This window comes from Tursiops truncatus, chromosome 16 (assembly GCF_011762595.2).
Source record: "Tursiops truncatus isolate mTurTru1 chromosome 16, mTurTru1.mat.Y, whole genome shotgun sequence".
Classification (NCBI taxonomy): domain Eukaryota; kingdom Metazoa; phylum Chordata; class Mammalia; order Artiodactyla; family Delphinidae; genus Tursiops; species Tursiops truncatus.
Genome location: NC_047049.1, coordinates 1167951 through 1179709, shown reverse-complemented (window position 1 = coordinate 1179709; position 11759 = coordinate 1167951). Strand labels below are relative to the sequence as shown.

General features: G+C 51.5%; 1 protein-coding gene across 17 annotated transcripts in view; it reads left to right on the top strand.

The window, feature by feature from the left end:
- The first annotated feature begins 1689 nt into the window (after positions 1-1689).
- The window catches only part of JAKMIP3 (Janus kinase and microtubule interacting protein 3), a 109016-nt gene continuing 98946 nt past the window's right edge, over positions 1690-11759 (top strand). For 10 of the 17 annotated variants that reach the window (XM_073793790.1, XM_033842560.2, XM_073793791.1 and 7 more), the window contains exons 1-2: positions 2625-2744; positions 3870-3989. The gene's annotated coding sequence lies outside the window, so the exon portion shown is untranslated. The other 7 variants (XM_033842548.2, XM_033842543.2, XM_033842544.2 and 4 more) reach the window with 6 other exon arrangements.

The window sequence follows — 11759 nt, the reverse complement described above, 5'->3', positions numbered from 1 at the left end:
CAGGGAAGCTGCAGGAGCAGGTAGCTTCTTCTGGAGGCGCCCTTTCCAGGTCCCTCCGCTTGCATCTCTGATTTTATGGGGAGTTCCCTAAAACGAGTTGACTGACCAATAAAAAATAGAGCCCGCTGCAGTCCCGCTAAGTTGGCACTGGCTGGAAAAGGACTGATGGCATCCCGGCCCTACTGGACTGGCCCAACTGGCCAGTGGGCCATTTTTGAGCAATAGATTTGGTTATGTTATCCGCTTTACCTGGAAGGAGAGGTGACGGAGATATTTGTCTACACTGATGATCAGGGACTGAGAAGGAATGGGTTTGGAGGGTTAGGGTTAAGGAGATCTGGGGAGGAAGTAGGGGCATGGACAGACCTTTTGGAGTGGGGCCAGATGTGAGAATATTTGCGTTCCACATGCATCTCACCAGATGTTCCTGTTGTGTAGGATGCGCTGGACAGCCAGGTGGAGAAGATGGCCCATTCTGCAGATGTTGGCCGCTGCCTTGTCCAGCCATCCCAGTCTCTGCACAAAAAGTCCATGACAGAAGTGCCAATGGCGGCATGGCTGCAGACAGTCTGTGGATTAACAACACAGGTCTCCCCCCACCGAGGCCCGTCTGGCCGCCGTCCAGCGCTCAGTCTCTCAGCAGCTGAGACCAACACGGAGTGGTGATGTGGCACCATATCCTGGGCTCCCAGCAGCCACCCGGCAGCCAGTCCATCCCACCCAACCTCGCTGAGGACGTGCTTATCCTGGGCGTGGTTTTCCTTCCCATCTGGATCCTTCCTGAGTGCCTGCTTCACTTTCACACTAACCTATCCACGATCGCGTCTGACCAAGGAACCAAGGGAGAGCCTCTAGGCCTGACACCCATGGGGCCTCTGAGTCTTCCCCGTGTCTCTCATCCAGAAGGGCCGAGAGGAGGAATGGCCCACGTAAGGTGCCCAGGGTGCCAGCTGGGGGAACAAACCTTGAAGGCTGGCTTTCTGCGCTCTCAGATGTGTTCTCAGCCAGCAATCAATAAACAGCACTGGTTTTCCTGTGGCCAGAAAGCATGGGTCCAGGGCAAAGTGGGCAAGGCCCCTGTCACTGTCACACTTAAGGGTCCCCACTTGCTCTCTGTGCTCAGAACTCTGGGATCTGCTGGTTTATTAAATCTTGGTATCTGGGAAGGAATGTATTCCACGGGGGAAGCTTTTGCCTGTACACAGGTTTTCCTAAACAGTATTTGCCCTTCCTTCCTGCCACATTTATAACTGTACCTCCTCCACCAACTCTAAGAAGTGGGAGTGGGCAATCCCTCCCACTTTACAGATGAGCACCCAGACCCCCGGAGGATGCAGCAGCGGTGGCGCTGGGATCCTGGCGCCAGCAGGCCCCGAGGCGCGTCTCAACCATGGATCTGTGGATCTGAATCCTGAGCAAGGACTAATTTGCTCCACGCAAGTATCCCCAAAGCGCTTCTCTCATCAGGGCGGAGAAAGGCAGCGTTTGGAGGTGGGAAGCCAAGAGTTAATGGTTAAAACACACACGTGCAACAATCCCGTGCTTCCTCACGGCTGCTAATCTCCGACATGAAGTGTGGGTGAGTAGTTCTCACCGGGATGGTAACCGGTGGTCAGGCGCTCGGCCGTGCGCGCTGCACGGAGGCCGGCCTCTCCCCCCGCCCCGCCCCGCCCCGCCCCGCCCCGCGCCCTCCGGCCGCAGCCGGGTTATTTTTGGCAACACGGTTTTCTGATTTTAATAGACCGCAAACCTGCTCCTCAGAAGAATCGGATGGGCAGAAAAGGAGACGAGGAGGTGGGGTGGGGTGTCTCGGAGCCGCGCGCGGGGGCGGGGAGGCGCGGGCGGGGAGGGCCGGGGTTTGGGGCGCCCCCACCCGCGGTGACGCGCGCCCCCCGCCCTCCGCAGCGCCACTGCGATGGCTGAGCCGGGCCGTCGGACGCCGCTGCCCGGAGCCCCTGAGCCGCCCGCTCGCGGGGAGCCTCGGTGAGCAGCCGCGGCCGGGCCAGGCCTCCGCGCTGCGCCCGGGCCTGGCACCGTGCGTCCTGGGCCGGGGCGCCCTGCGCGGCAGGGTTGGCCGGAGATGGCCCGGGAGTGGCCCTTAGGTGGCTGTAAGGTGGCTCGGGGTTGGTCGGGGATGGCCCGGAGGTGGCCTTGAGCTGACCCGGAGATGGTCGGGTGTGGCCCGAAGGTGGCGGGGTGACATCCCGCAAGCCGGGGTCCCACGCCCCCAAGGCGCCCTTGCTGGGGGCGGGAGTCCTCTCTGCTTCTCCACGCGCCCCCGAGGGCCATGGGCCACCCCTCTGGATTGCGCTGGTTTCCCGGGACCCCGCGGGGCGCGGCGGCAGGCGCACAGGCCCTGGCTGGGCGCGCAGGTATTTGCCGGGGGCGGGGCGCGACTCCGGCGTTTACGCGTTGCCGACCGAGCCTCCCTCAGGAAGGCGCGGCCCTTGCGATTTTTTTTTTTTTTTTTTTGGTGTCTAGTTTTTAATCTCACGTGTTTGCGTTTCCGGGTGGTGGTGGCGTAGCTGTCGGATGCTCACAGAATCGGACGCCACAGAATAAAGGGTTTAATTGGGTGTCAGGAGTCAGAGAGGAGGCACCAGCCTCCACAGTTTTCCTGGAAAAACCGGCCCCTCCCTTTGACCTTGCATCTTGGGAGAGGCGGATCCGATTCTCAGCAGTTCCCTCCCGCTCGGCGTCTTAGGTTTTGATTCATTATCCTCGTTCTGCAGCGACGGAATGCGGTAAAGCTTCTCTGTTGTACTTGTCTGCAAATGCAAGGAACGGACCTGCGGGTTGGGGCGCTGGCTTGCAGAACAGCGGGAAATCGGAACTGCCTCTCGGCCTCGGCTGCCACGCCGGGGCCGGGCGCTGTCAGGGGCTGGGAGGACCTGCTGCCCACCCGGCCGGAGGCTCCCCTGCCCTGGGGAGGGTGGAGGGAAAAGGTACCGGGCAGACCGTCTGCCAGGGTTCGGGGCGCTTCTAGCCCTTCGCACCTTTCTGAGAGCTGATTTGTGCCCGTGAACTAAGACTCCATCTGGCAACTACCTGCAGTAGTTTCTCCCCACATTCACGGCAGACAGATCCCTGCCTACCTTCTCATAAACTTCCGTATTAAGGAGCGAAGTTCCTCCTTTAACGTGTTTCCAGGACACGTGACCAGAACGCTGCCGGGCCTTCAGAAGGGCAGCGGATGGTACCACCGTGAGCAAGCCCCGGGGTCTGGGGCTTCGGCACCACAAGTTTGCATTCATGATGCCCGCGAGATCTAGGCGACTGTGAACATGGCATACGATAAATAAACTGTTATAAGAAAGAAAAAGATGAGACAGAGGAGGGTCATAATCCAAATGCCACCCATTCCATAGCACCTGCTGTATGCCAGGCACTGTTCTGGTTTCTCTACCTGTGCTCAGGTGTGTAGCTATCACCCTGCAGGAAGCCTAGGAGAGGCCCGAGGACAGAGGTGGGACTTCAGGGAACCAGGCTCGGAGCACATCCTCCAGGAGCCTGCAAGGGAGGAAGTGAGGGTCTCACAGTGAATCACTCAGAAGTGAGGAGCCTAAGACCCGGGAAGGGGAAGGTCCTCGTCCCAAGTCACAGACGAGCGTTATGCCCCATGTCTCTTAGGCGTAGTCAGGGGACTTAAGGGACCTCCGCTGGGGCCTGGATCCCGCACCAGCCCTGCGTCCTCAGCTCTGCCCTGCCCGACCCTGGGGTCTGACAATCCCATCTCCCAGCAGCGCTGCCTTGCCTCCACACTCACCCTGCTCCCTATCAGGGGTCGGTGGGCTGTGAGCCGCGCCCCCAGCGACCGTGCTGTGCCGTAACCCAGTGCAAAGTGGTGAGACCTTGTCCTTCGCACCCAGCCAGGATCTCCTGCTGAGAGCGACCTGCCTGCGGCCCACCTCAGTGAAAGGGTCAAGCCTCCCAGCCGATCTGCGCCTGGAATCGACCTCTTAAGTCAGCGTCACACCTGTGCACTCCAGGTAAGCAGCCTTGGGACGCCCGCTCCCTCCCTGGCGCTGGGCTGTCAGGCTGGCTACGTTCCCTGCAGCGACATCCAGCAAAGATCCTGCAGACGGGGGGCCCTTGCTTGCTGGCCTCTAACGTGACTCTGCCTCTAGCCTGTGACTCAGATGAGCACTGGGTCCACTCAGCTCTGGCAGATCTCTGGGGTGCCTCTGTCACCACCCCAAAGGGCTGGGACCCTCTGTGCAAGTCTCACCATGTGTGAGGGACTCCTCCTCCCAAGTCTTCACCAGTACACTAGGTAAGCACTTGGGCCCCTGTACCTCTGACTTTTGCCTTTTTTTTTTCCTGATTATAAAGGAAATTCTAAAATTATAGAGAAGTGCAGTCAAGACAATCAGTACTCCCCCAAATTCACACCTGCATAGGTCACTCCTGCACATGGATAGGTGCTGCTGTGGACTGAATTGTGTCCCCCGAATTCATTTGTGAAGGCTTGACCCCCAATGTGATGGCACTTGGAGGTGGGATCTTTAGAGGGAATTAGGGTTGGATGAGGTCGTGAGGGTGGGGCCCCCAGGATGGGATTAGTGCCCTTATAAGAGACATCAGAGAGCTTGCTCTGTCTCTTTCTCTGTCTCTGTCTCCCTCTGCCATGTAGGGATTCTGAGATGCATCCACATTGAGTAGTTCACCCCTTCTCTGAGGAGCCTTCCGTGATTTACGTGTTACAGATATTTTTTAAATTTTTATTTATTTATTTTGGCCATGCCATGTGGCATGTAGGATCTTAGTTCCCCGACCAGGGATCAAACCTACACCCCCTGCATTGGAAGCGTGGAGTCTTAACCACTGGACCACCAGGGAAGTCCCCAAATGCTTTTTTAAAGTTTTACAAGCGACTAATTTTAGACTTACAGAAAAGTTACAAAAATAGCACCGAGTTCTGTAGGTTCGCCTGGTGTTAACGTCTTCTGTGACATCTTCCTGTAGATCATGGTCAGAACCAGGACACCTCTACACTATTCACCAGACAACCAGCCTTCCTCTCATCAGTTCCCCACTGATGCCCTTTTTCTGCCCACCAGGATCCCAGCTGTTGTGCTTCCTTGGTCTCTTCCAGTAGGTGACCCTTCCTTAGTCTTTCCGTGTCTTTTATGACATTGATACTTTTAGAAACTATGTACTGACGTGTTGTTTTGTAAAATGCTGCTCAAATTGACTTTATCTGCTCTTTTCTCGTGCTGGGAACGAGGTGATGCATTTTTGGCCAGACCACCCCCACCCCCTCTGCCCCCCTGCCGCCCCCACCAGCGCCCATGTGCCTGTCTTCACGAACTGCGTCAGGAAGTCGCCGTGTCCACACGGCTCGTTGACAGTGATGTAGGGCTGCCTCGATGCTTTCTCCGTGTGAAGTGGCCATCCTTCCTTTCCCTGAATCCTCACTCACCAGTGCCGGTGTCTCGCACATCTTGCATCTGCGTTATTACTGTGGTGTTTGCTGTCAGGCCTCCCTTGTCCTTTCCTTTTTCATTGCTGTGGAATTCTCCTGGAAGGGAAAGGCGTGTCCTCTCCTCATGCATTTAGTTGATTTTTTGTTCCTATCTGTAGGGACACATGAATGATGGCTTTGCTCCAAGGGTTAGAATCCAGTGGTAACAATATTTTGTCCAGCAGATGGTTCCAGCGCTGGCTTCAGGGACAACCTCAGGCTGCTGCTGGACTCTCTCAGCAAGCCCATCTTTTCTTTCTCTTAAGTTAAAGTATTTTTTTTCTCATTGTCTTACTTTCTGGAACTACAGGATGTTCCAGGCTTGGCTGGTTCCAAAACTCCTTGGTTTGTGGTTTCTTTCACTGAGTTTTTGTTTGTTTGTTTGTTTTTTAATGTTTTCCACCATTTCCTTGCTTCTGTGTTGGTTTTAAACATCTGATGCTAGTGTCGTTCTTTTGACTCTGTTGTTTTTGCCTGGAGGCCTTGAGGATTTTATCTTTATCTCTGGAATCTTATAGTTTTACTAGGGATGTTTCAGAGTTGATTGGCCTGGATTTGTTTTTCTAGGTACCCAGTGGGCCTTTTGAGATGTGCAGATTCAGGTCTTTTTCTGTATATGGAAAGTTTCCGTGGATTATAGCTTTAAATATTAGCTTTGTTTGTGCCATTGCTTTGTTTTTCTTCTTTAGAGATCCTGAAGATATGAATACTATCCCTCCTCTGCTCATCTTCCCTTCTTTCTCTCTGACTCTTTACTGTTTCTTTATGTCACTCCCTTCTCTTGGTGTCTCCTGGCCTGGTCTTCAATCTTCGATGCTCCTTATTAGATTTTCATTTAAGTTTATCCTTCCTTGGGCACCTTATACCCTATCTCTCATTTATGGCTTTCTCCTTCTCCTTCTCCTTCTTCTTCTTCTCCTTCTCCTCTTCTGTGAATTTGATCACCTGTCTTTTCACTTTTCCCCACTTTTGGTTCACTTTAGTGTTTGAATTTCTAATTCAGGGTGGCTTTACACACCCTCAGATGGCTGTTTGAAGATGCTTAATTCTGTATGGATTTAGTTTTCTCCTGCTTCAGGTTGCTTTTAAACTGGGGGAAGTTGTACCAATTCTTTTATGTGAAATTTTGTTTCCTGATTTTCTCCAGTAGTCTCCTGTGGACTTTCTTTTCTTTTGTTTGTATTTATGATTTTGGGGTGTTTTACAAGATTCCTAGCTTAATGGCCCCCTTTTGTGTCATCCTGGGGACGTCCAGATGTTTTAGTGAGTTGTGTGTGTGCTGTGGTGATGGGGGTCTTTGTCTTGAAGACTGCGTTTCTTTTTTCTTCTTTTCTCTTTCTTTACCTGGTTACTAATAGGAGTTTCTCTCTTCCTTTTTCCCCTTTTTCTCCTCAGAAGCTCTGTGTTTGGAAAGCTGACCTTTCAAATCATGCTGTCCTTTCACATCACTCTGGCCTCTTAACTTGAGTCTGTTAACTTTGAATAGCTCACTTGGCCCTTTATCTGTCTTTACATCATATGTCTGCCCTCCCCAGCCCACCCTGACGTCCACCTTCTGTATCAAGATTAATCAGCACATAAAATTGTGTCCATGTATGCTGTACAACCTCTTGATTTGATGCATTTATAAATTGAAAATGATTCCCACCATAGTAATAGCTACTGTCCCCATCCTGTTATAGTTACCATTTGTTTTCTGTGGTGAGAACATGTAAGATCTGCTCTCTTAGCCGTGCCGTGCCCTCTGATGGGGTCTGGGCCTTGTAGTTCTGTGAGCTCCCTTCCTGCAGTCAGGAAGGGGTTCCGTGTTGAAAGTGGCTTCCATCTTTCCAGTACCATCCACTAATCCACGCCAGCCCCGTCTGTCCTCCTGGCGCTGGGTGGGGCTGGGAGGGGCTGGGTGGGGGCTGGGTGGGGCTGGGTGGGGGCTGGGAGGGGCTGGGTGGGGCTGGGTGGGGGCTGGGAGGGGCTGGGTGGGGCTGGGAGGGGCTGGGTGGGGGCGTGAATGATGGTGGTCCCGGGATTTGCTGGTTTTTCTCCCTTTACTCGCGGTTACTTGGAGGTTCTGCTACTCTGTCTTCAAGTAATGCCAAGGGTGTAGTTTGGCAAAGAATCTTTGATGTCGTGAAATTCTTTTGTGGAATTTAGCGAGGAGATTTTGGGGGGACTTGATTCCTGTACAGCTGCATTATCTCCCTGAGGAACATTCTTGTCCAAGTCTGTTTGTCTTCATTTCTTATGGAAATTCCTAGGGGTGAAGCTGCTAGGTCACAGAGTAGGTGTGTCTTGTTTTATAAGAAACTGTCAGAACTTCCCCCCAGATGGCCACACCATTTGGTATGAAAATTCCAGCTGCTCCAAGTGCGGCCAGCACTGGCGTTTGATCTTTTTCACTCTAGTCTCACTGGGGAGTGTGTGGTCGCAGCTCTTTGTGGTTTTCCCTTCCGTTTCCCTCGGTACTAATACATTGAGCACATCTTTGTTGGGCGTTTGTATGTTTCCTTTTGTGAGGCGCGTGTTCATATCTTTTGCCTATTTTTATTGGGTTGTTTGTCTTATTATGATTGAGCTGTAGGTGTTCTTTATATATCCTAGATGCCAGCTCTTTGTCAGGTAGGTCTTGCGACTATTTTCTCCCCATCTGTGTCTCGCTTATTCATTTCTAAAGTGGACCTTTGGATGAGCAGAAATTTTGCATTTTGAGAAAGTCCAATTGATCAGGTTTTGTGTGTGTGTGTGTGTGTGTGTGTGTGTGTGTGTGTGTGTGTGTGCGGTTATTTCTTTTTGTGTGTCTTGTCAAAGAAACGTGCCCTCCTCCACGTCCCAGCCGTCTTCTCCTGCACATTCTCCCTGTGCCCTTCTGACAGGACCCCAGTAGTGTTGGACAGCCTCCTCGTGTTCTGGTCTGAGAGGCTCAGCTGGCCCATGTCCTGCAGAGGCTGGAATCGCCACTTGCCCCGGGAGCTCCAGGTCTTTTTGGGGAAATGTTATCTGAAGCCCCACACGGCTGGGTGCTAGCGGAACTCATGGCTTCTGCATTGCTCTCGACTCTGTGTATTTTCAGAGGACAGCACTGGAAACAATTTTAAGAGAAAATGCATCATGATTTTATACTGAAAATTTTAATTCGAATTTAAGACTATAGATAATGATTTCTTTATTTTTATATGTCCATCTCTTTCTCTTAGGCTGAGATTCTTGGCTCCTAAGATGTTCATAAGATTACTTCTTTGCTTTATTCTATTAGTTTCAAAATAATATCGATGTGTTAAGAGAGTATGGTTAGTAAAAAAAAAGTTTGATTTCTTTTTTTTTTTTTTTTTTGCGGTACGTGAGCCTCTCACTGTTGTGGCCTCTCCCGTTGCAGAGCACAGGCTCCGGACGCGCAGGCTCAGCGGCCATGGCTCACGGGCCCAGCCGCTCCGCAGCCTGTGGGATCTTCCCGGACCGGGGCACGAACCCGTGTCCCCTTGTATCGGCAGGCGGACCCCCAACCACTGCACCACCAGGGAAACCCCATCTTTGTCTTTTTAACCCTCTTCTCCCTCCTCTCTTGGTAATATTTTTAAAGTAGTTTTTGATTTATGTTTCTACTTAACAGTAATATAGGCAAATGCATGTGTATTTCCACTTGCCCTGTGCCGTCTTAGGGGAAGGGGAACCTGCTATGAGCCCGTTGTACCGTTCATTGTGCTCACTTAGTACCAGGTCTCAGCATCGCTGTGCAGAGATTGCCCTCATTCTTGTCCTCAGCTGCCTAGCATTCCCCGACGAGCTCTCTGTCCACGAACATTTGGATTGTCTCCAGTTGAATATCCTCGTGCACGCATGCTTTTTATATATTTTCAAGTATATCTTTGACTAGGTTCTTAGAAGTGGGATTTCTAGGCCAAAAGGAAAATGACTGTGTACTTTTGCTATATATTGCCAAAATCCCCTCCCCAGGAGTTGCACTATCGTGTGGCATTCTACCAGCAGCGCATGAGAGCCTGCTTCTCACAGCCTTGCCAACAGACAATGTTGTCAAACTTTTGGGGGTTTGCCAGGTAGGGGAGAAACGGTAAATTCAGTGTATTTTTATTTGCATTTCTCTTACCAGGAGTGAAGTTGAGCATCTTTTCATGTATTTAAAGGCTTTTTGCATTGTGTTTTGTGTGAACAGTTTATTCATAAGTCTTGCCCATTCTTTTCTTTCTTCTCTGGGGTTGTTTGGCTTTTTTCTTCTCAATTTTCGGAAGTTCATTATATATTAGCCTTTGACCTATGATATAAGTTGCATATGTTTTCTCTATTTTGTCATTTATCATTGAACTTTGCTTATGGTGGGGTTTTCTTTTGTTGTTGTTGTTTTTCCCATGCAAAGTCACATACGCGTTTATCCCACCAAGCCTCCATCTCAGGGGGGACCACTCCGTTTTGAGGTGCACACTTGCTAGTGGTTTCTGAGTTCCCAGTTCTCAGAACCATCACACATCCTTTTTCCCACGCTCACCAGCTCCTGCACGGTTTCTTAGGGGTTTGGTGGTGGTGGTTTGGAAGTAGTGGCTGGCAGAGTGAAGCTGGCTGCAAAGTCCCTCCTCTGGAGTCTGGGCTCCTTTGTGGGGTTTAGTGGTGATGCTGTGAGGCCCGGGGCTGGATGTCAGGAAGCAGTTAGCCTCTGCAGAGACCTCCCGGCAGGCTCGCTTTGGGGATGCCCACTGTGACGGCACAGCCCCCGTAGGTAAGAGGCTGAGGGATCCTGAGCTCCCAGCCCCCGCCCAAAGCAGAACCCCCAGAACCCAGGGAGTGAGAGCAGGAGCCCAGCTGGGGTGCAGCCGCTCCAGACACCACCTGGGGCAGGAGTGAGCCTCCCGCTAAGCTTTGCGCACCTTTCTGACCACACAACCCCAGTGAAGCAAGACGGTTGTTCTAAGCCGGCAGGTAGTAGTGATCGGAAGGGAGGCAGCGCTTTGTCATCTTTTTGTGGAAGATGTTTTTAGTTTGGTTTTTGTTTTACTTTTCTGGTGGCTCCGTTTAGTATTGAGAGGAAATTTGGGGAGGTTCAAGAATGATGACAGCCATTTCGCCTCCAGCTCAGAAGTCTATTTCTTAATTTCCACTTAATGGCTCCATTGATGTATTTGGGTTGAAATCTCTTTCATTTTCTGCTTCCTATTTGTTGCGCCCTTTTCTTCTTTCTTGCCTTCGTCTGCATTGACTGAGGTTTTCCTCTCCTCTTCTATTTAAACATCGCATATTCCATTTTCTGTCATCTTCATGACCATCACTAAAAAACAGCAGACAGGGCTTCCCTGGTGGCGCAGTGGTTGAGAGTCCGCCTGCCGATGCAGGGGACACGGGTTCGTGCCCCGGTCCGGGAAGATCCCACATGCCGCGGAGTGGCTGGGCCCGTGAGCCATGGCCGCTGAGCCTGCACGTCCGGAGCCTCTGCTCCGCAACGGGAGAGGCCACAGCAGTGAGAGGCCCGCGTACCACAAAAAACAAAACAAAACAAAAAACAGCAGGCAAAATTAACTTTTCAAGGCTGCAGTGAACCAGAACCCTCCTCCCAGGTAATACAAGGACTTGGGATACTCTCCATCAGTTTCTCCCTCTCCTAACTTTTATGTTTCCTTGTTTGGCATTTTGTTTCTAACTTGTTTACTTTGTAACACCACTAGAGATCGTTGTTAGTTCTTTACACTCATTTGTTTTTTCTAGTTCCTCAGATATTTAGCACTTTTGCGGCCTCTCCGTGTTCTTCTGGCCTCTCAGGTCCCTTTAGAACCGTTCCCCTCTGCCTGAGGCGAATCCTTTAGTTTCCTCTGTTCAGTCCTGGCATCCACTCTCTCGGTTCCTTTTTTCTTTTTGGGGGGGTCTGAAAATGTCTTCCTTTCAAGAATGAGGGTGGACTCTGCTCTGACTCGGGCTTGAATTCCTCTTCGGCAGGTACTTTTTAAAGTGCGTTTACTCCTTTATTCCGTTGTCTTACGGCTCTGCTGTTCTGATGAGAAGTTAGTCGTTAGTCTAACCGTCCTTCCTTTGAACGTAAGCTCTTATTCCTCCGGCAGATTTTATTATTTTCTCTTTGCCTCTGTTTCGTTTTTCCTCAGGTTTCATTATGATGCGTCTAGAGTTTGACTTACTTTGAATCTTTGGACGGTTGTCTTTCATCAGTTTCAGAGAATTCTCAGTCGCATCTGCAAATCTTGCGTCCACGTTTTGCCCTCGTTTTTCCTTCTGAGAGCCCTTCCCATCCTGCCTCTGCCTCGCTCCCCTCTCTTATCTCTGCCTCGCTCGCCTCTCCTTCTTGTGT